A 22,123-nucleotide genomic window follows, 5' to 3' on the forward strand; every position below is an offset into this window, starting at 1 on the left:
AATGGAGACTGATGTGTTCATTTAGAGACTGGTGAAGCTGAAGCTTCGTTTACAATCGGAAGGTTTCATACCTGGCTTCACTTAGAAGTGGGAGAATAGACACATAACAATACAAGATGTGCCATTCTAGTGCTCCCCGGTTTATGCCTTGTTCTTATAACACCACGGATTTTGTCCTCCATAAGATGACGAGAATCATCACCTCTTTAAAGGGAAATGCCTCGATGTTGACACCACACCACCCATATTTTGCAAAGTTCTCCTGTTTTAGACTTGGGGTAGCTATCGGCTTATTGGCATGAACACCTCCTTTGTCATCAGTGAACATCCAATGAGATATCCAAAATGAAGAACAAATACTATTGTGCACTGCTGAAATCAAAGCTTCAGGGGATTGAAGCTGTTGAATGAGCATGTTGAGACATGAAGTTGAAAGGGCACATACCACTTTACTATTGAAGTTACTACTTCTCACTCTGTACCTCAACTTGACAGGTCTTCACTGAGCAGGACAGGAGTGTCTATTATCTACACATGTGTTATCATTGGTAATATCATTAATCTTTTTTAGAAACTTCACATTTCCATCATTGATGATGCCCAGACATCATAATTAATATAGACCACATATATAAATTATCCAACCTGTAATTACCAGAGTGTACATGAGTAATACACAGTGATTTATTTCTATTCTTTTTGTAGAGGTAAAAATGAATTCAGCCCAGCCAAAGCGTTTCGTCCTAAGGACTCTGAACCCAGTAGATGGTAGCTGTTGCTTTGAATCCATGAAAGAGCAATATAATTGATCATAATCAATTCACTTCTGATGAGAAAGATGGAGGGTTGGAATAAATAAATTGGAGTTGCACATTGAATATTTGATGACTCGTCTGACCTGACCTGACCTTGTCAGAGCCGTTCGCTCCTCCCGCCGCGTGGCTCCTCCTGAATGCGCCGGTCCCCCTGCTCTTGCCGCCTGCTCGCCGCTGCCCCCAGGGCTTAGGTGTCTCTTGGTTGTGTTTATTGTGCTCTGTGCCTAATTTTGTTTGCCCTGTACTTTCTGACTGCCGCCTGTTTCCCGCTGTATTTTCTCCGCTCCCCGCTCCCTGCCGCTGCTCCCCTGCGGCTCCGCCCCCTTTTATTTTCTGTACCCTCTCCCTTCCTATTCGCCACCCCGCTCCCGCCTCCCAGCTGCTCCTCCTTCCCACTGACTACTTAGGTTGTGGACACGCGACTGGGAGCTGTGACCTGACCTGACCTTGTCAGAGCCGGTCGCTCCTGCCGCTGCGTGGCTCCTCCTGAGTGCGCCGGTCCCCCTGCTCTTGCCGCCTGCTCGCCGCTGTCCCCAGGGCTTAGGTGACTCTTGGTTGTGTTTACTGTGCTCTATTGTGCTCTGTGCCTAATTTTGGTTGCCCTGTACTTTCTGACTGACGCTGTATTTTCCCTGCTCCCCGCCGCTGCTCCCCTGCGGCCCCGCCCCCTTTTGTTTTCTGTACCCTCCTATTCACCACCCCGCTCCCGCCTCCCAGCTGCTCCTCCCTCCCTCCTCCCCCCCACTCTCCATTTATGGCAGAGTCCGCACGTATGCGCAACGGGCACGCCGATGGTGCCCCGAAGGCGCGCCAAAGGCAAGCCTGTCTACGCCCGTCCGCGCCTGGACCGCGACCAGCGCCAGGACCCCTGGCCCCCGCCGACGCCAGACCACACGACGGACCTACGACGCCGCCACCCTCAATGCACTCAACACCGGCCGAACCCCCGTCTGCTATCGAGCCACCCCGAGGCGCACCCACGGACCCTTCACCTGCCAAGTCTGCAAATACACCTGCCTTCGGACGTGCACCGCACTCGCCAAGCCGAGCACCAGCAGCAACCACCTCAAGTGCATCCTGCTCAACACCCGCTCCGTCCACAGATACGCCGTCGAACTCTGGACCCTGCTCGACACAACATCACCAGACGTCGTCTTCCTCACGGAAACCTGGATGAACGCCTCCTCAGCGCCGACATCGCCTTCGCCATCCCGGACGGATACAAGATCACCCGGAGGGACCGCGTCAACCAGACTGGAGGAGGCATCGCCATCATACACAAGAACACCATCCGCATCACGACCAGCTCTGACGACACCTTCACCGCCTCCGAACACCTCCACTTCCAGATACACACCGACCCCAAGACCACTCATCTACAGACCCCCGGGACAACGCACACAATTCAGAGAAGACATCACAGACTTCATCCGCCCGCACGCCCTCCCCTCCGCTGACTACATCCTCCTAGGGGACCTCAACTTCCACCTGGAGAACAACAAGGACAGCAACACCACCACCCTGCTGGATAACCTCGCCAACCTCGGTCTCAAGCAACTGGTGAACACCCCCACCCACTACGCCGGCCACACGCTTGACCCAGTCTTCTTTTCCAGCAAGTACATCTCCTTCAGCCACTCCACTGGACTTCATTGGACTGACCACAGCTGCGTCCACTTCAGCTTCAGAAGAACCACGACTCACCACCACCCGCAACAGGTTCCTCGCAGGAACTAGAACAAGATCACCGCCGACCAGCTCACCACCTTCCTTAGCCAGAACCCTCCCGCCAGCACAACGGACCCCAACAAAGCAGCCAGCAACCTCACACAGTAGATCACCAACTGCGCAGACGACCACACACCACTGAAGACCCCCCCCCCCCCAGCAGACACAGCAGCAAGAAAGCCTCTTGGTTCACCGACGAACTTAAGAACTCCAAGAAGAACCCTTGAGAAAGCCTGGTGCAACGACCAGACCACAGACAACATGACTGCCCTCAAGCACGCCACCCGCAAACACCACCAGCTGATCCGCACCACCAAAAAGACAGGATTCAAAGAACGACTGGACAACAACGCCCACAACAGCAAGGAACTCTTCAGCATCGTCAAAGAGCTCTCCAACCCCAGCGCTGGAAACAACAACAGCACTCCCTCGCAAGACCTCTGCGACTCACTCGCCTCGTTCTTCCACCTCAAGATCGCCGAAATACACAACAGCTTCGGCGCACCAACCATGCACCCAACCACCGAACCAGCGCCCCCCACCACCACCCTCTGTGCCTGGACCCGATCAGCACCGAAGCCACCACCCGCACGATGAACACCATCCACTCCGGATCCCCAACCGACCCCTGCCCCCACCACGTCTTCAACAAAGCCAACTCCATTATCGCACCCCAACTCCGGGACATCATCAACGCCTCCTTCAACACCGCCACCTTCCCGGAAAGCTGGAAGCACGCCGAGCTCAGCCCCCTCCTGAAGAAACCAACTGCGGACCCCACTGACCTCAAGAACCTCCGCTTCATCTCGCTCCTCCCTTTTCCTGCCAACGTCATCGAGAAGACCGTCAACAGACAGCTTGCCGCCTTTCTCGAGACGAACGGATCCCTCGACCACTCGCAGTCCAGCTTCCGAGCCAACCACAGCACCGAGACCGCCCTCATCGCAACCACTGACGACATCAGATCCCTGCTCGACAATGGGGAAAATGCAGCCCTCATCCTCCTGGACCTCTCCACAGCGTTCGACACTGTCTGCCACTGCACCCTAGTGCAGCGCCTCAGCAACATCGGAATCCAAGAGAAGGCACTGGAGTGGATCATCTCGTTCCTCGCCGGAAGAACCCAGAGAGTCCGCCTCCCCCCCGTTCAGATCCGAGGCCACCGAAGTTATCTGCGGCGTACCACAGGGATCATCGCTCAGCCCCACCCTCTTCAACGTCTACATGAGCCCCCTCGCAGCCATCGCACGCCAACACAACCTCAACATCATCTCCTACACCGACGACACCCAGCTGATCCTCTCCTTCACCAACGACCCAGCCACCGCCAGAACCAGCCTACACGAAGGGATGAAAGACGTCGCCGAGTGGATGAAGAACAGCCGTCTGAAACTGACCTCAGACAAGACGGGAGTCCTCATCCTGGGATCATCTCCCTCCGCCTGGGACGACTCCTGGTGGCCCCCTGCCCCGGGCACCACTCCCAAGCCAACGGACCACGCACGTAACCTGGGCTTCGTCCTGGACTCCTCACTCTCGATGACCAGACAAGTCAACGCTGTCTCATCATCGTGCTTCAACACCCTGCGCATGCTCCGAAAGATCTTCCGATGGATCCCCCACCGAAACCAGGAAGACGGTCACCCAGGCACTCATCACCAGCCGACTGGACTACGGAAACACCCTCTACGCCGGAACCACAGCCAAACTACAGAAAAGACTCCAGCGCATCGAGAATGCCTCCCCACGACTCGTCCTGGACATCCCCCGACACAGTCACATCTCCGGCCACCTGAGAGGCCTGCACTGGCTCCCCGTCAGCAAGAGGATCACGTTCAGACTCCTCACCCACGCACACAAGGCTCTCCACGACCTGGGCCCCAAGTACCTCAACAACCGCCTGACCTTCTACACGCCCACCCGCCAGCTACGGTCGATCAGCCTCTCCCTCGCCGCCGTTCCACGCATCCGCAGAGCCACCGCCGGTGGAAGATCCTTCTCCTACCTGGCAGCCAAGACATGGAACTCCCTCCCCATCCACCTCCGGCGAACCCAGGACCATCTCTCCTTCAGGAAGCAACTCAAGACCTGGCTTTTCGAGCATTAACTGACCCCTCTCCCCCCAGCGCCTTGAGACCCCTCCGGGTGAGTAGCGCGCTATACAAATGTCATGATTGATTGATTCATTGCTTGATTGGTCTTTGATACTATCGTCAGGGATCCACTCAATTACAACTCAAAGCCTAACTAGAGATGATGCACCTGGTTTTGAGCATTTACTTACAACCACTGATGAAGTCCATTTAGGATGGAACACGTCGCTGGGATGAATTCATGTTTCATCTACAAAAAGAATAGAAATAAATCAAGATTATTTTCAACAGGATTCCATGACTCCTGTGTATTACTGATGTACACTCTCGTAATTACGAGTTGAATAATTTGTATATTAGGTCTATATTAATTATGATGTCTGGGCATCAATGATGGAAATGTGAAGTTTCTAGAAAAGATTAATGATATTATTATCAATTATAACACATGTGTAAATAAAAGACACTCATGTCCTATATGTGCATATAGTTTTGTGTAGTTATTCATTGGAGGTAGAATCACAAACTGTTGAGTGTCTGGGTCTAACTAATGAACTAATATTTATAAATAATAGTGCAACAGTCCTATAGCCTACTGCCTTTCTTTGTTTTATAAAATAGTTTCATAGAGGCATTTCATTTTATAGGGAATGGGGTAGAAGAGGATCTGTACTACAAAATTGGTGAATTAAGCACAGAAACAAATGAATCAATTCATGCACAGCTTACAAAAACGAAATATTGATTTTTTGATTTTGAAAAACTATTAACAAGTGAAAATTCACATTGATGTTTCCATCTAACTAATAGATAGAACAACATGTTGAATTATAGAAGCTTTCATCATCCAGCTCTTCAAAAGCATTTACCATGCTTTCAACTATTAAGAACTAAGGGGCATATGCATCAAGCAAAGGAATTAGGATACCTTAATAGCGATTATTAAGGAATCACAATTCTTTATGCATGTAGGTTTCGCTGATAAAATAGCGAATCGCAAATTGACTTTAGGGTTGATGCATCCCAAACAGCTATTTACCGGTCGCAGAAGGGCCGATTTTGCAAATCCTCCTGTTTGCTGGTAAATAGCTTGATGCATGTGCCCCTAAATAAATAGTGTCTCAGAAACGACAATTTAAATTCATGATAAAAATAGTCCAGCCAAATAGTGAATGATGATACTCTCAAGACAACATGAAAATAGCTTGTTCATGGGGAGAAAACAAGTCACATAACTAATTACTAATAAACAAAATGCAGAATTGAAAAGGATGTGTTTTGAATCTACACAGAACTCGAACATAAGGAAAGCCATTTTACACTAATGAAATATGGTACAGGGTAAGCCTGAACGTTAAGGAAGTTTATCAGCCCTCTTCATTTGCATACCAGTGTTCTGAAAATATCAGAGTGATGGCACATCAACATTACTAAAAATTCTGTAGCTTCTCTTGGGGCCTCGTCTATTGACAGAGGCAACCCTCCTATCCCAAGGATTGGAATGCAAAGTGAGAGGTGGTGGTAGGGGCTGTGGCCACCAAAAGATGCAGTACTCTCCCTCCTGTTTGTTTGCTACAGCCACCACCAAGTCACTTTAGTATTAATCCTCAAGTGATCTGGGGGCAAGCAGGTGACACGGTTCGCCTGGCTGCCCAGCTTGCACACAGTGACCTCTGGTTAATAGGTTCCTCAGAATGTACAATTTGGAGGCACCCTCCTATTTTTGCCAACCCCCCCTCCAGTTTTTGGTCACAAATCAATGTATCATTCTGCTCTCCTTGCTGAGGAAGTTGCTCTGTGTGCTACAGGGGAGAAAGAGAGAATGCATGATGGGAGATAGGCACAGGGTGCTATTCCTGTTACTTAGTTTCCTCGAACAGGGATAGTGATTAATCTCAGACCTATGATTCTCTTGTAATAAATCTTTCATAGATTCACATGCTTGAATGATCTCCTTTGTGGATGTGAGAATACCACAGTAATTATCATAAGTAGTATAAAGGAAAGCATTGTTTAACAAGCTTAAAGTGACGTAAATCATTTTACATAATTTTAAGGATAACCAAACTGCAGCAATTCAGGAAGCCGTTTCTGAAGCACTCTTCCCTTCAGAGGTCACCATACTTCGGATTGCTTACTGCATCTCATGTGAAAGTGGTCTCCCTGAGCTCTGCTCAAAGCTGATTTTAGTTACCTTTGGACCTCTTCTTGATTTTTTAACTGACTACACCTTTATGGAAACATCTATTAGGTGTTGATCCTGACATGAAAGTATGTCAGAGCCTCTGAAAAAAGGTCTTTTCGGGCCTTGCGGTTACTGTAGAAAGCTTAGGCTTTTTAATTTCCGGTTCTGGTCACATGGTTGTGAGAGAGCGAGCGAGTGGGAGCAGCAGGAGTAGCGGAGCAGCGGAGTGAAGAGAGTGGGACGAAAAGAGACAATCAAGGAGCATACAATGGAGGGAGACTAACGGTGAGAGGCTGCGGGCCCGGGCGCAAGCGGTGCCGGATTCTAACGGCCCCCCCTGCACGGTTCGGCTCCACTCCACTAAACTCCGTCAAGCACAACTCATCTAGACCTTACCTGACCAGATTGTTAGGGGAAAGAGCCCCACTGGGACTGATGGAGGCAAGCGTGGCTGCCCTTTAGCAGGTAGCCACAGCTAGCGTGAGCCCCTGGTAGGGCGGACTGGGAACTGAAAGCAGCCCTGGCAAATTTTGCCGGACCAGCCCCCGTCCGGCGCATAGCCAGCAAGCTCAGTGAGTGAGCCCGACCACTACTAGGGGGGTTAGGGTGGGTTCTCCCCCCAAGAACATTTTGGAAAAAGACAGGCCAAAATGGTTCATTTTACAGCACATTTCAGAGCCCAGCTACCCCTCCAAGCACTCCATGGATTTACCTGTAACTTTGGCCGTGTACTGGGCTTTGCTACTTGGTTTGTGCTATACAAACACCATAAACCCGGTTGCTTGCTGGAACATGGTCATGTTCTTCTCGCTGCAAGGAACTAAGGGGCGGACTGACTGGTGCAGCCGCACCAGATGCTGACCTGGGAGCGCTGTGTAAAAAAATAACTTATGCGTTTAATAGCACCTGCTGCCAAGTACCTTGTGTGTAGTGTGTCCAGCAGGTTTCAGGCAACAATAAAAATGCCAAGTGAACTCTGGTGGTTAATGTTCCTGCTGGATAGAGATCAGAGTTTGGGCTAGGGACAGTTTTGACTCATCATAAAGTAGCACAAAGAGTTAATATGTCTGCTGCAAAGAACATGTACCATGCAAATCACATAACTGTACTTTATGTGCATAGCTCAGTGGGTTACTGCTTTTGCCACAGAGAAGTTTTTGTTACCAGCAGTTCCTAAATTACAATCCTAATAAAGGGAAATGACCAATAAACTGTCATCAAAAAGCAGCAGGGATACTGCTTGCTATAGGTTAGAACATTATTTTTTCCCCCCAGTTTTTCAGTATCCAAATGCTGCTAAAAAAGGTTTGTTTGGGTAGAAATATATTCTTAATAGTAAAGCCAACCCCAACCACTGAGGTACACTTTAAATCCTGAGTGTGTGCTTCTCCACAACACACATTCTTAAAATGTACTGCCTACCAGTATGGATGATATGTGATTCCTACACCCTGCAATTCACATTGTCTTATGTATTATTTCCTATAGACGTATTTACACACGTATAATTCATTGTCTCCATATATAATGTGTGTGTGTTGTAAAGTGTTCACACAACCTACACTGGTTTTGAGTAGCGCTATAAAACAAATGAAATGCATGTGAGAGTGGCTATGAAGAGAAGAAATGCACTGAACCTGACACCTCTGTGTGCCTCTGCTGAGAGTGGCGCCTTTACACAAAGACTGTGTCTCAACAGCAGCCTGGCAAAGACATTTGAATGGAGAACCAACCTGAACCAGTTGTGCAGCACATTTAGAAATATTTATTGCTGGGAAGAAAAGATTATAAATGCCTTTAAGTTCAATGTGTGAAAGGTCATTCATGTCACGTTATATTTTAAGCGCATCTGATGAACATTAACGCAACCTCACACCAATGACAGATAGTGCGTTCAGTGCAAATTAAACTGTCACATTTATTCAATGGCAAACATATCTGCAATTCCACGACTCTCCAACATTAGTAAGTAAATGTTGATCTAGTAATTATTTCTTTTTATTGTTAGACTGCTGACATACTTAAAAACACAGATAATTCCTGTTTAGGCGGTACAAACTTTACTCAAAGACGTCTAGTGCTTGTACTTCAAATCCAATTGCGCCGTCATCATTCGCACAGGAACAAGCACGAAAGTGTCTACACACTTTCATGAAATTTCTGGGAAACAAGTGATTTAATTTAAAATTGTTGTGTGTTTTGTTTTGTTGCTCCATTCACTGATACTTTAAGAGCTGATGCATGTAAAGCTATAATTGTCAGCATATTAAAACTGGAAAATTGTCATAATCTGCATCCGTTTTTTATTGAATTTTCCCAGCGCTCAAAATAAAAAGAACGGTAAAAGACAGTGACTTAGTCCCACAGCTGGTAGAAATACAGACCCTATGCTACAAGTTCTCTTGAAGCATTATTGAAGAAACGGGTGTACGTTATGACCCCCCCCCCCCCCGATTTTCACAACCACGAGGCCCCGCACACATTTATTTTGATTAGCAACTAAAATGTATATGGCATGTGGTCCCATACTGTTGTCTGCTCCAAAGGTATACATTGCAGGAGACTGACTCTGACTCATGGAAAATCAGCCCCAGCAAAACTGGCCCCCTCTGATAAAACCGGGCCCCCACACCATCCGGCCTACCGGGGGATTGCCCAGAATAACCAGTCCAGCCCTGCCTGGAAGACTTGGTTCCCTCCTGCTTTCTGATTGCAAGAGGTGCTGTATTTATGCAGTCTATGTGCATGTGTTTCCCATTGTTCCATATGAGGATAACGTTGGGGATGAAACCTTGTGCGTCGATGGGGGAGGTGAAGTGTACCTCCTGGAGAGTGTACTCATAAGTTATTCATATGTGCTAAGGATGACGTCTTAGCTAAGCATGGGCGAATTTTGCGGATCTCGCGTTCGCAAATTTTGCGGATTTGCGAACTCGCAATCCGCAAAATCCGCGAATTCCCGCGAATTTGCGGATTTTTTTTTTTTTGTGTTCGCCCGTGTTTCTGCCAGTTCGCGAGGGTTTTTACAATTTCGCAATTTGCGAACTTACCTGTCGGGTCGCAAGTTTTGCGAACTTGTTGTTTCTACGTGTCCAGCCTGTTTGGGACACTCTTCTTTATCACTGCCACTCTCTATCACCACTGCCACTCTCTGACTACTCATGCCACCCTCTGGCCCACCCATGCCACCCTCTGTTTCATCACCACACCCTCTGGTTGTCCAGTGTACATTATTTTCGGCAAAGCAAAGCACACCTTCCCTGCCTCAAGTGACCTGAATTAATTTGGGGCTGATTAATGTGTCACAGAATATTTTTTTAGCTGGCACCTGCTTCCTTAGTGCGCCCTGATTAGTGATCTTTTGCACTTGCTAAGTGCTTTCATTGTTGCAAAATTAGTTACAACACCTGCCCTGCCCCAACTGACAATAATGAATTAGGGGCTGCTTAATGGATTTTAACTTCCAGCCTGGCTCCTGCTTGTCTCCCTTAGCTGTAATTCAGGACCTTTGTGGCATATGTGTAACTATTCTGAGGTTCAGAGCAGGGTCACATAATAGTTGCAACTGGCAACTGAACTCTGGAGGGGCCCCTCAGGAAGCACTACAGGAAATGGCTACTAATGATGAGCCTGAACTTTTGAACCTGGCAAGTAGTTTCAGTTTTGCTAAGATTGTATTTCTGCAATTTAGCACTTATTCGCGGGGCGCGAAGTTGTACTGGGAAGCCGCGAACTCACGCGAACAGTGCGAGCAGTGCGAGCAAAATCCGCTGCTCGCGGATTTGCGGATTTTGCGGGAGATTCGCGAATCTCGCGGATTGCAAATTTCCCGAAAATCCGCAAAATCCGCGAGCGAAACGGATTTTCCGCCCATACCTAGTCTTAGCAATATCGATTGGTAAAAACCCACCCTCGGCATGGAACTAGCTGAAAGGTTTAGTCCATAAAAGGCTACGGTCTTTGTAAGGCGTTATTTCCATTCAAGACAGTATGTCCTTATTTGGAGTTATGTCCTTATAAGGCTTGTTCATATGAAATGACGGGTAGAGGATGTAGGGAAACGTTGGGGATGAAACCTTGTGCGTCGATGGGGGAGGTGAAGTGTACCTCCTGGAGAGTGTATTCATAAGTTATTCATATGTGCTAAGGATGACGTCTTAGCAATATCGATTGGTAAAAACCCACCCTCGGCATGGAACTAGCTGAAAGGTTTAGTCCATAAAAGGCTACGGTCCTTGTAAGGCGTTATTTCCATTCAAGACAGTCTGTCCTTATTTGGAGTTATGTCCTTATAAGGCTTGTTCATATGAAATGACGGGTAGAGGATGTAGGGAAAGTGTACAATGTTCCCTGGACCTATATCAGGGTACCGATATGAAATATAAAACTGGGAGGCAGGCTCGCAGACCTGGCAAACACTGTTTGTGGGTCCACCTACCGCCCCAACAGCATCCGCCTCGCTACTCCTGTCCAGGTCCAGGTCCAGCCACAGGTACATGTCCTGCCACAGGGTTGCCACGGGTACATGTCCTGCCACAAGATTTCTAAAGGGCTAGAGCATGGTGGTGCGAGAGTAGGGGGTGATGAAGATGATAACAACAGTTTTGGCAGCAGTGAAGTGAAGGCGGACACACAGGAACGCCCACAAGCCGCACCTGAAGCTATAAGGGCCACCTTTGCAGGCCTGGTACCAGGGGCCACTCTCCGCAGCAGCCAGCTATGGCTGCTGCACTTGCTTAGGGGAGGCGAGAAGGTAGAAACACGAAGGTAAGGACCGGCTGCTGGGTGCAGGGCCCTGAATACAGACAGCCCCACACTGCGCCTCTCCGCTTTCCGCTCTTCTTGCTCCCCTCACCTCAGCGTGTGACATCTCATCCGGTTTGATCCGGTCCACCAGCTTCAAGCTTCAAGTTACAATATGCTGACTGACTCCTCCTGCGGTTCACATTGCACATGGGCACCAACTACCAACTATACCTTTAGATTTTGTTTCTTACACCATCGGGCATGGACAAGTATAGCTATGCTTCGAGACTGATGCTGTATCTTGTAGCGACTTCGGGCCTAGCTTTAGTTCATCGGTTCCAGAGAAAGAGAATAATCACCTTGCATTTATTTGACATTCATACACAGGGGATCGCTTCAACTCCCAGTTGGATGGCGCACATTCAAAACTTTCTTTAATCGCAGAAAACATTGCCTTGGCTGAATGTTGGCATATCGAACACAGAACCTTCTGATTCTGCCCAGATTGTAATGCCAAGTATCCTGGGCTGATGGCCATAAGGTCTGCAGCCTCCATCTCTCTCTTGAGCATGAGGAGTCAATGTGCAACTTATGTCTTACCTTCCAGTGCTAGAAAACATTGAAGCACCAGAGGGAAGTCAGTGGGCACATCTAAAAATCCAGCTTGGAGTGTTATTAGAGACCTCAGACATCTTCAGCAAACAGGACCTGCTCGATGTCACAGTGGAGGAATCAGGCCAACTACACCCAGTCCTGAGATGTTATCCTCATGTGCCACAGCTGAAGAAGAGGTACACCCTTCAGTGTCCTTACTGATGAGACCAAACATCAAGAAGACCACTGGGTCTGTGAGACTCACCCCTAAACAAAGGGTAGACCCAGTTGTTTTAAACAGCCCCTCACAAAGGCAGCAAACTGCTCCCAAGGGAGTTTTGCATTGAGCCCAGAATTGGCCAAGAAAAATGCCTTCAGTGCACTGACTCTCTCAGTCTCCCATCAGCACCAAGACTAGGTTTCACAGCTGAACCAGTATCCACTAAAATGCAGGCGGCCACACTCAACTTTAACACCCTCTGCTCTGAAAGTCACCAAGCCGCCACTGTCAGAGCTAAACTCCCTGCCTGATTTGAAGTCAAAGCCAAGAGCCCTCTTAGTGCTGACCCCCAAGGTTCCCATCCACGATCGACCAGGAGACTGAGAAGAACTCTACACCAGACAAAACCGTCTGTTTATCCATTTCGAAATATGCAGGATTTTGGCAAATCCACCACAACCAAAGCCAGCTTCCATGCTGCCTCCAATTCCAAAAAAGCTGAGTATGGATTTCGAGAAGGAACTTGCTTTTGAGGCAATTTAACACTCAAGCACTAGGACCAGGCAATAAGTCCTCCCCATGACCGCCAACACTAAAGCATATACCGCTTGCTCCACCACCACGGTCATATTTACCACCTCCACTACTGTCACACTCTCCACACCCTACACTCGCACTGCTAGTTTCATCATTGCCACCATCTCCACCTCCACTTCAGTTCCCACCCAGGAGCCCAAATGGGGAAGGAGACCCCATGAGGCCACGTATGGCCAACTCACTGCTGTGGAGGGTGATTACCCATGGGACGATTATAATGTTGCCCCCCCCCCACCCACCCAGACAACTAAGACCAGGAGCCCTACAAAGTTAAGCCATCTCTGCTAGGTAATACTATGGCATACCACGCCATCATCCAGAGAGTGTCTTAACACTGTAAAGTAATCATACATGTTGCAGAGTGTGATAATGCCTTTCTGGTAGGGACCCTTTCCAAGACTGAACGTAGTGTAAAGTTTCTGCCCATTCTCAAAGGTGTGCTCATGTCCGCCCCTAATAGTTTAAAAGATTCAGTCAGGGCATCTCCCAGTGACCTAGTCTATATCATGTGCACAGGCCTCTGCAGACCCCTCAGTGTCGGGGGCTCCCAAGATGCAGGGGGCCACCTCAGCACAGTACTCAGGACTGAGAGCTCTGGAGTAAATCCAGAGTGGTGACCCCTTTATGTACTTTGCAGGGGGGCCCCCTTAACTTTCGGTATGCCACTGGTCTCTATGTTAGAGATCAGGTTCCCTCAGTATCACTGATGTTGCATACTACCAGAGAAAAAGCCTCAGCCCAGGCCACCGGGAATGCCCACCCCCAGATTGGTGAGCAGGTGCCTAAATGTTGTTGGTAAGCATGCAACGGTAGGTGCTACCTCCTAAAGGCTCATGGAAAATCAGTGCCTTTACTGTACTGTCCATATATAACCGGTTTCACTGGGAGGAGATGAAGCACTTCCCTGATGCCAGTAAGAAAAGGGGTGAGGAGCTAGCTGAAGAGTGGAAAGTCTTCTCAAATGCAAGCATCTTCCCTTATCTCTATGAGTGGCAGATCAAGAGCAGCAGCAGACAGCAGAGTCTACCACATACTACAGCTCTAACCCTTCTCCACAGCTTATGGGTTACTATAGATGCAAATAAATCCCATCTACAATCTCAATAGATCCAACCTTTTGTAGAATCAATCTTAAACTCTGTCATGGGTAAAGCATACCCCAACCAGCAGAGGGTGATGCCTTTATATCAGCTGCTACCCCTTTTTCAGTCTACTCACCCGTTAACTGTAAGAATTGTGATAAATTACTGGATATGATAGCATTTTGCATAGCAGTTGTACCGCACAGTGGATTATACGTGTGACTGCTTCAGCAGTGCTTCGTGAGTCAGCGGTCACGAGTAGAGGATCAATGAGAGGATCTAGTGTTGGCAAACACCAACAGTCAGAGCTCTCTGAAATGGTGGAATGGCAGCAATCTGTTGTTAGACAGACCTTTTTTCGATCCTCTTTCACAAGTGACTTTACCACTGACTCATCGCTCATATGATGGGGCATACATCTCAGCGACGTGACCCCGTAAGGCACTTGGATACCTATTTACCATGGAAGGCACATCAAATACCTGAAGCTCCTAGCTATTCAACTAACAATCAAAGCGTTTTATTGACTCATCCGTGGCAAGGTAGTCCTTGTAAAGACAGACAACATGACAGCGATATCTGAAAGAAACAGTTAGTTATAGATTCCTTCCCTTGGAATTACCCCCAGGTGTCAGACTAGATCTGGAAAGTTTTTAATCAGCAGTACCTCTTTGTGTCAGAAGGTGGCGTTGGTCGCCTCCAAATCCGTCGTGGGCCTCTTGGTCGCCGGGATGACGTTGCGGAGGTTACTTAGACACCGCCCTCGTGCGCTGGCATCAGTTCTTTCTTTTTCCTCGCCATCCAGCGCAGATCCGGAGAGAAAGGTACCTCCAGTCACTTTTTGAGCAACTTATGTTGATGTCTTTTTGAGTCCTACCGGCTCCTGGTGCACCTAGGGATGCCTCGCTTCAAGGCTTGCGGTTCCTGTACCCGACTGATGTCATTGTCGGATCCGCACCACCTGTGCCTCTTTTGCCTGGAGCGCGACCACGACCCCAGGTCGTGCTCCAACTGCCGGACCATGGCTCTGAAGTCTTTGTGGGAGCGGTCCTGAAAGCTTCTTGAGCGCCGGCAGTCAGCTCTGCGCTGCTCAAGGTCCTGGTCACGAGGGAGGTCAAGGGAACGGTTGCGGAGCCATTACCACTCGTAACTCTGGGTCAGGTAAGTCGAAGCCCAAGAAGAAGTCGAAGAAGCATTGTCACTCTTCGACTTCTCCCCTGTCGGTCGGCTGATATGATGAGGGATGCGGGCGGTGCCCCACCTGCCGCTCCGCGTGCGGAACCTGAAGGGGCGACTCCAAGTTTCCCTCCCTTACCAGGACCCAGAGCGACCCCTACCCAGCTTTATCAGTTTTATGAGGCGATGCATGCCATCTTTGGGCAGCCCGACTCCGTTAGCGCGCCTTCGGGCCCCGCGGACTCGGTTTGGGGTCCTAGGCTTCCCTGCCGAAGGCTCCAGCCCCGGCGCCACAGGGCCCCAATGGATCAAGGCCTAGATCTGGATGAGCATAGATTGACATCATTACACCTCCACCAGCGACGCTTCCTCTAGCACCGCACCCGCACTCAACGTCGGTTAAGTCCCCAGTCGGCGTCGACCCCAGCCTCCATCCTGAAGTGGACCGTCGTCCCCCAACCATTGATCCGGCGCTGAACGGTGTCTTTGTGCCCCTGTTACCTCCTGGGGTCCCTTTCAGGCCACATTGGCAACCAGAGGATGAGGAGGAGGACTGGGAGGGGTCAGGTGACCCTTTGACCAACCAGTTGGATTATGATCCGGACTGGAGAGAGGACCTGGGGGATGCCAGTGGTCTCGATACCTCCCCAAACCTAGGCATGTTTTCTCCTCCTACCGTGGCAAAGGAGGAGGGAGCTTCCTATGCAGTGGTGTTGCGTAGGGTGGCGGAGGCTTTCCACCTCGAGCTTCCTATGGTGGCAGTTAAGACTAACCTCCTGACAGAGGTGCTTCAACAACAAGCGAGCTCTTCGTAGCCCCTGCTGCCGTTCAATGAAGCCCTTACTGACATCTTTTTGGGCACCTAGACCAGGCCCAACACGAGGGCTCCCATGGATAGGATGATTGCCTGAAGCCACCGCCCGGTCCCGGGTGACACCACTTTCCTCTCCCAACACCCCACCCTTGGTGGTCAAAGCCTCTACCTCCAAGAGCGCATTACCTAACACTCCACCAGATTGGGAACCCAAGAAGCTGGATCATCTTGGAAAGAAATATTTTTCTTCCGCTAGCTTTGGACTGTTATGTTATGTTAAAATTATTTGTACAGCGCACGGACACCAAGCGGTTTCATGGCGCGAGGAGAAGGACTATGGCGAGAAGATTTGTGGGGCCTTACTCATAGGCTTGCAAAAACAGATACGTTTTAAGGAGGTTTCTGAATAGGGTGTAACTGGTTACTAGTCTTAGCTCATTTGGAAAGGAGTTCCAGAGGCGGGGGGCCAAGAAGGGGAACCTAAGGCCACCATGTTTTTTCCGTTTGAAGGCAGGGGTGATGAGCAGGTTGTGATGGGAGGAGTGAAGATCACTGGAAGGGACATACCGATGAATCCTGGAAGAAATGAAGACCGGGCCCTGACCAACAAGTGCCTTAAAGATGGTACAGCCAAGTTTAAAGACACAACGCTTGGCTACCGGTAGCCAGTGGATGTTCTTCAGCAAGGGGATAACATGCTGGTGCTTAGGTTGGCGAAAGATAAGCCTAGCTGCCTAATTTTGTACAAGTTGTAGGCGGTGAAGCTGGTAGGCTAGAATGCCAACATAGAGAGTGTTTGCATAATCAATGCGAGAGGTGACCAGGGCCATGATAACAAGTATGAAGGCTTCCGTGGTCAAAAACCTACAGATTATCCGAATTCTGCGAAGATGGAAGAAACACGAGTAGACTACAGCATTGATTTGTGGTTTCAAGGACAGGTCATTACAAATGATGACACCAAGACTTTTTACAGAGTCTGCAGGGTGGGGCGGAATGCCCAGGGATGGTAGCCAGAAACTAGAGTTCCAGGGGTTAGTGGGCCCTCCAGTCAGGACAAGCTCTGTCTTGTCGGGATTGAGTTTCAATTGGCTGTCGTACATCCATTCACTAATAGAGATCATGGTGAATTGGAAATTCATAATGGATGCATTGGTGGAATCAAGATTGGATACCAACTGGAGGTCGTCGGCATAGTTGAAGATTGTGACCGGGCTGTTGCGTAGGGAGACAATCAGGGGCTGCATATATAAATTAAATAGAACGGGCGATAAAGCAGAGCCCTGAGGGACCCCGCAGGTCAGTTTTGTTTTCTCCGCTGAGAAGGTGGACAAGCGGACCGCCTGGAAAAGATGATCTAAAAAGGATCTGAACCATTTAAGGGCCAAACCCTGGATCCAGCATTATTGACACGGTCGATCAGAAGTTCATGATCGACCGTGTTGAATGCCGCCGATAGATCCAGGAGCACCAGTGCCTGGGCGATGTTTTTATCGGCTCCGCTCCTAAGCTCGTCCATTACAGCCAAGATGACAGATTCAGTGGCGTGCGCTGGCCTAAAATCCACTTGCCGGGGGTCAGGAAACTGGGAGTGCTCAATAAATGAGCTGAGGCAGTTTGTGACGTGGGCCTCTAATATTTTACTGAGGTAGGGGAGCAAAGAGAGGGGCCGAAAGTTGCTCAGTACCGAGGGGTCTGCATTGGGTTTTTTCAAAATAGGGACAACTGCGGCGCATTTAAAGGTATCCGGAACGATGCCTGTTTTCAGAGAATTGTAGAGGAGTGAAAGTGGGGGATCAGGACAGGCAATAAAGGCTTCCTTCAGAATATGGGGAGGGCAACAATCATTAGGAGAGCCAGATCCCACTTCGTTCTGAAGAGTCAAAAACTCTACTGTAGAGATCAGAGGAATATGATCCAGCATGAATGTGTTCTCACAAGATGTGATGGGGAAAGTGGGGGAGGTAGGGGTAGGAATATTATTTTTAATGGAAATGATTTTATTGATGAAGGAAGAGTTTAGTGAGTCACATAGGGTTTGCGAAGGGACCGATTTGGAAGTCACCCGATCAGGTTGTGTTAGTTCATTGACATTTGAGAAGATGTCTTTGGCCTTTGTAGATGAGTTGGTAATTTTTGCGAGAAGTGGGCTGACTTAGCCTGAAGAATAGAGTTTTTGTAGTATCTTAACAAGGCTACATATGCTGTTTTCTCATCAGGGGCATAAACTCGCCGCCAACGGCCCTCTGCCTGACTGAGGGCCAGTTTTTCCTTTTTTAGGTCCTCAGAGAACCAGCGTTGGGCATCGTGGGGGCGTTTGATTTTTATTTTTTCAGAGGGGAAAACTTATCACTCCCTAATTCTAGCCAACTTTCAAGGCTAGAGGCCTGGCTAGAGATGGAGACCTGTTCATTAGGAGCGGAAGCTCTCAGTAGTGTGTGGAATTCATCCATGTTAGCCCGTTTCCAATTTCGAGCCGAGAGGTTGCCGGCTGGAGGTGGTAAAGTGGAGGGGGTTGTAATGGCAGAGTTTTTGGCTTTATTTAGCAGTGATATAGATCATTAATCTTGCTCGCATCTAGTATAGGTATTCTTAGCCTGTGTTGGCCCTTTTAAGCCCTTTTTCCAGACCTAGAAGAGGATAGCTGCTTAATATGCCTTTATTCTTGACTTTAACCTGTCTATTGCCTATTGGCTTTGACATATTAGACACATTGGTATGGTTTATGTAGGTATTCTGACAGAGCTAAGGAGCATTTCACCCCTTTCAGGCCTACAGGCCTAGAGCTAGAGGGACCCCATCTTGATGAAGCTGAGAGGCTTTTCAGGGCAAAGGCAAAGTTTATAGTTAAGGCTGTTGTTCGCTTGGAGAGAACCGGCTCGGGCTGGCCCCTATCGAAGGAATGTATTTTTCTCCACTCCGAAGACACAACTTCAGGCTGGCCAGCTGGGAACGTGTCCTTGGTACGGGGAGGTACAAGAATTTGGTGGGCGGCAGGTTACTGGCCGTAACTTTCCATGAAAGGACAAGCTTCCATATTAGTGAGCTACAGGAGAGGAGGAGTGGTCAGTTCAGTTTGGAGTTCAGTTCAGCATGGTGTGCAGTTCAGCGTGGTGCTCAGAACAGCTTGGAGCACAGAACAGCTGGGAGCTCAGAACAGCTTGGAGCACAGAACAGCTGGGAGCTCAGAACAGCTTGGAGCTCAGAACAGCTTGCAGAGAGAGAGAGAATGTCTGCTGGAGCTGCAGAATAGAGTGCAGTTCTTAAATGGAGAAAGAAGGCAGACGATTGCTGAAGAGGAGAGAGAAAGCAGTGCAGAGAGCATCAAAGAAGGCTGTCAGCTGGAGCAACTGAACCAGAGGCGTGGTGATGTGGTGAAGGAGGGAGAGACAGAGAGAGCCCTAATCCCACCAGAGGCAGAGAGAGAGCCCTAATCCCACCAGAGGCAGAGAGAGAAATCTTCCTTCTAATAGGTGAGGTAGTCTGAATTAGTTACACTTACACTTTATGTCTAATCTTTTCCCTTTCAGCGGAGTGTTCCTGTTATGTTTAATCCTTCTCTTTCAGCGGTGTGTTCTACCTATAGTCTTTGTCAGTTCTGTGTAAAGGTTTATATTGTACTAATAATAAATGACCCCATTAATTAGTGAATTAGTGTGCATGAGTTCTTTTATGATAAAGTTATCCTGGCTTCAAGCCAGTTGCTGTTGAGCCACTGATGGATCAAAAGGGAGTAGGAGCGCTTAAATCAAGAAATAACTCAATCACATAGTGTGTATATCTTTGTCCCCATACAGTGAGGGTAATCTTTCCTGGTAGGTATTGCTGTTTGAACAGATGCTACCCCTGATCAGGTAAGTAATAGTGAGGGAGAGAGGAGACTTGCAACTAAGGGACTAAGTTAGTACACCATCCCATAATATTATTGTAGTAGCAGACCCTTAGTGAAGAGACTTCCCAATATATATATATATGTATAGGTGTTCATAGGAATGTGGTCGTCGTTGATATGCGGCGTTAATGAGAACACTGGGTAGGAGACCAGTGTGTATACCCACTAGATTGTGGCTTGAATAAGTGAGAGCACTAGGAGGTCGAACTAGTGTGCAGTTTTGCAGGATTGCAAACAGTTTGGAAAAGGGAGCATTGGGTTCTGCAGGCCCGTGTGTAGACGCACCGGATTGTGTCATATCTGCCCTAGGGTAGAACGGTCTGGGTCAGGGTGGCCGCGAGACCAACTGATGTGAATAAGTGTGGTGTAGGGTATGGATATCCCTAGTAATCAGTGAGTATTCTTAGTATCCCTATAGATTTAGTGGTGTTTTTAATAATATGAGCTTGTATATTGCGAGTTCCCCATCTTCAGGTAGGTACCAGGTGCCTGGATAGTTGGTCCTGAGGAGGGATGTGATTGCGTTCTGGCTGAATTTGGAGGGGCCCCTGGGGGCTGATCCCACCTACTCAGAAAATCCAGCCATAACAGGGGTATAAGCCATGGTGAAAGAGATAAAAGAGTGATCAGACCAAGAACAGGGAGAAATTAGGGGGAGAGTAATATCAATATTAGAGGTCCAAACTTGGTCCAGAATGTGCCCCTTGACGTGAGTAGCTTTGTGGGCGTGTTGGATGAAATTCATACAAAGGAGAAGGTCCGAGAACTCCACTGAGGAGGTACTTTCATGAGTGTCCCAAAATCAGAACCCTTATCAGACGCTGGCACAAACTGGTCCCAGTTGAATGGGCAGCCAAACTAAGTGAAGATATCCCCCCCCCCTCTCAAGACACCATTACTGCTGATACCGAATTTAATACATGGGTCACCCAATCTCTGGATTGCATCCTCCCGAGATCTAGCACCCTTAAACGTACCAAGAGAGTCAACCCCTCCCCCTGGTACACCCCCAAATTAAATCTCCTATGGAAGGAATGCAAGAGCAATGAACGCATATTGAGGAAAGATAAGACGGCAGACAAGAAAGACATATTTCGTGCCTCCTTAAAATCTTACAAACTGGAACTCCACAAAACCAAAAGCGCATTCTACGAAGATAGAATTAAAAACTCCTCCTGCTCGGCCCAGGAAACCTTTGCCATTCTCAAAGAACTCCTCCATGCTCCTGACCCCCCTGCGAAACCCCTGGACCCCAAAGCAGCGGAAAGTAAATGTATTAAACTAGCCTCTTTCTTTGACGAGAAAATTCAAAAAATTCTCGCGTCCCTATCCCCCTTCGTTGCTGGCCATATGGACGGGGATCTTTCTAACTCTCCCCATTACCACTCTCATTCCATTGATGGCTCCTCACCCCTTCTCGACACCTTCGGCCCAGTATCTACGGAAGAGGTAGCCACGACGTTGGCCACAATTAAAAGTGGCTCACCTAACGACCCTGCCCCGCTTCGCTTCCTGAAAAAAGTGTCCAGCACCATTATCCCTCCTCTCACGTCCCTCATCAACTCCTCCCTTTCGCAGGGAGTAGTCCCTCCAAGCTGGAAAGCGGCGGTGGTCAAAGGTCTTCTGAAGAAACCTTCACTGGACCCCCAGGACCTAGCCAACTACAGACCAATCTCCCTCCTCCCAGGAAACAGTAAAATCACGGAGAAGCTAGTGAATAAAAAACTATCACTATTCCTTGAGAGCAACAACTTACTCAGGACCTCCCAGACAGGTTTCCGCCCAGGCCAGGGCACCAACACTGCCCTCCTAGCTGCAGTGGAGAAGGCCAGAAGCATTCTGGACACAGGAGGATCAGTGGCAGTGATCCTCCTGGACCTCAGTGCGGCCTTCGACACTGTAAACCACCACACCTTAATCCAACGACTGGGAGACATCGGAGTAAGGGGCACGGCCTTGAAGTGGCTCATGTCTTTCCTAGATGGTCGCTCCTTTCAAGTCTGGGAGAATGACAGCCACTCCCCCGCAATCCCCCTCCGTTGTGGAGTACCGCAGGGCTCATCTCTTAGCCCTACGTTATTCAACGTTTACATGTCCCCGCTGGAGAAATTGGTCAACCCGTTCGGCGTAACGATCATCAATTACGCCGACGATACCCAGCTGGTGGTGACCCTCTCACAC

General features: G+C 48.8%; 1 protein-coding gene across 3 annotated transcripts in view; it reads left to right on the plus strand.

Moving 5' to 3' along the window:
• The window catches only part of CHD3 (chromodomain helicase DNA binding protein 3), an 813,321-nt gene that overhangs the window by 734,833 nt on the left and 56,365 nt on the right, over positions 1-22,123 (plus strand). The gene's annotated exons all lie outside the window — the stretch shown is intronic.

The sequence above is a fragment of the Lissotriton vulgaris genome, chromosome 12, assembly GCF_964263255.1.
Source record: "Lissotriton vulgaris chromosome 12, aLisVul1.2, whole genome shotgun sequence".
Lineage (NCBI taxonomy): Eukaryota > Metazoa > Chordata > Amphibia > Caudata > Salamandridae > Lissotriton > Lissotriton vulgaris.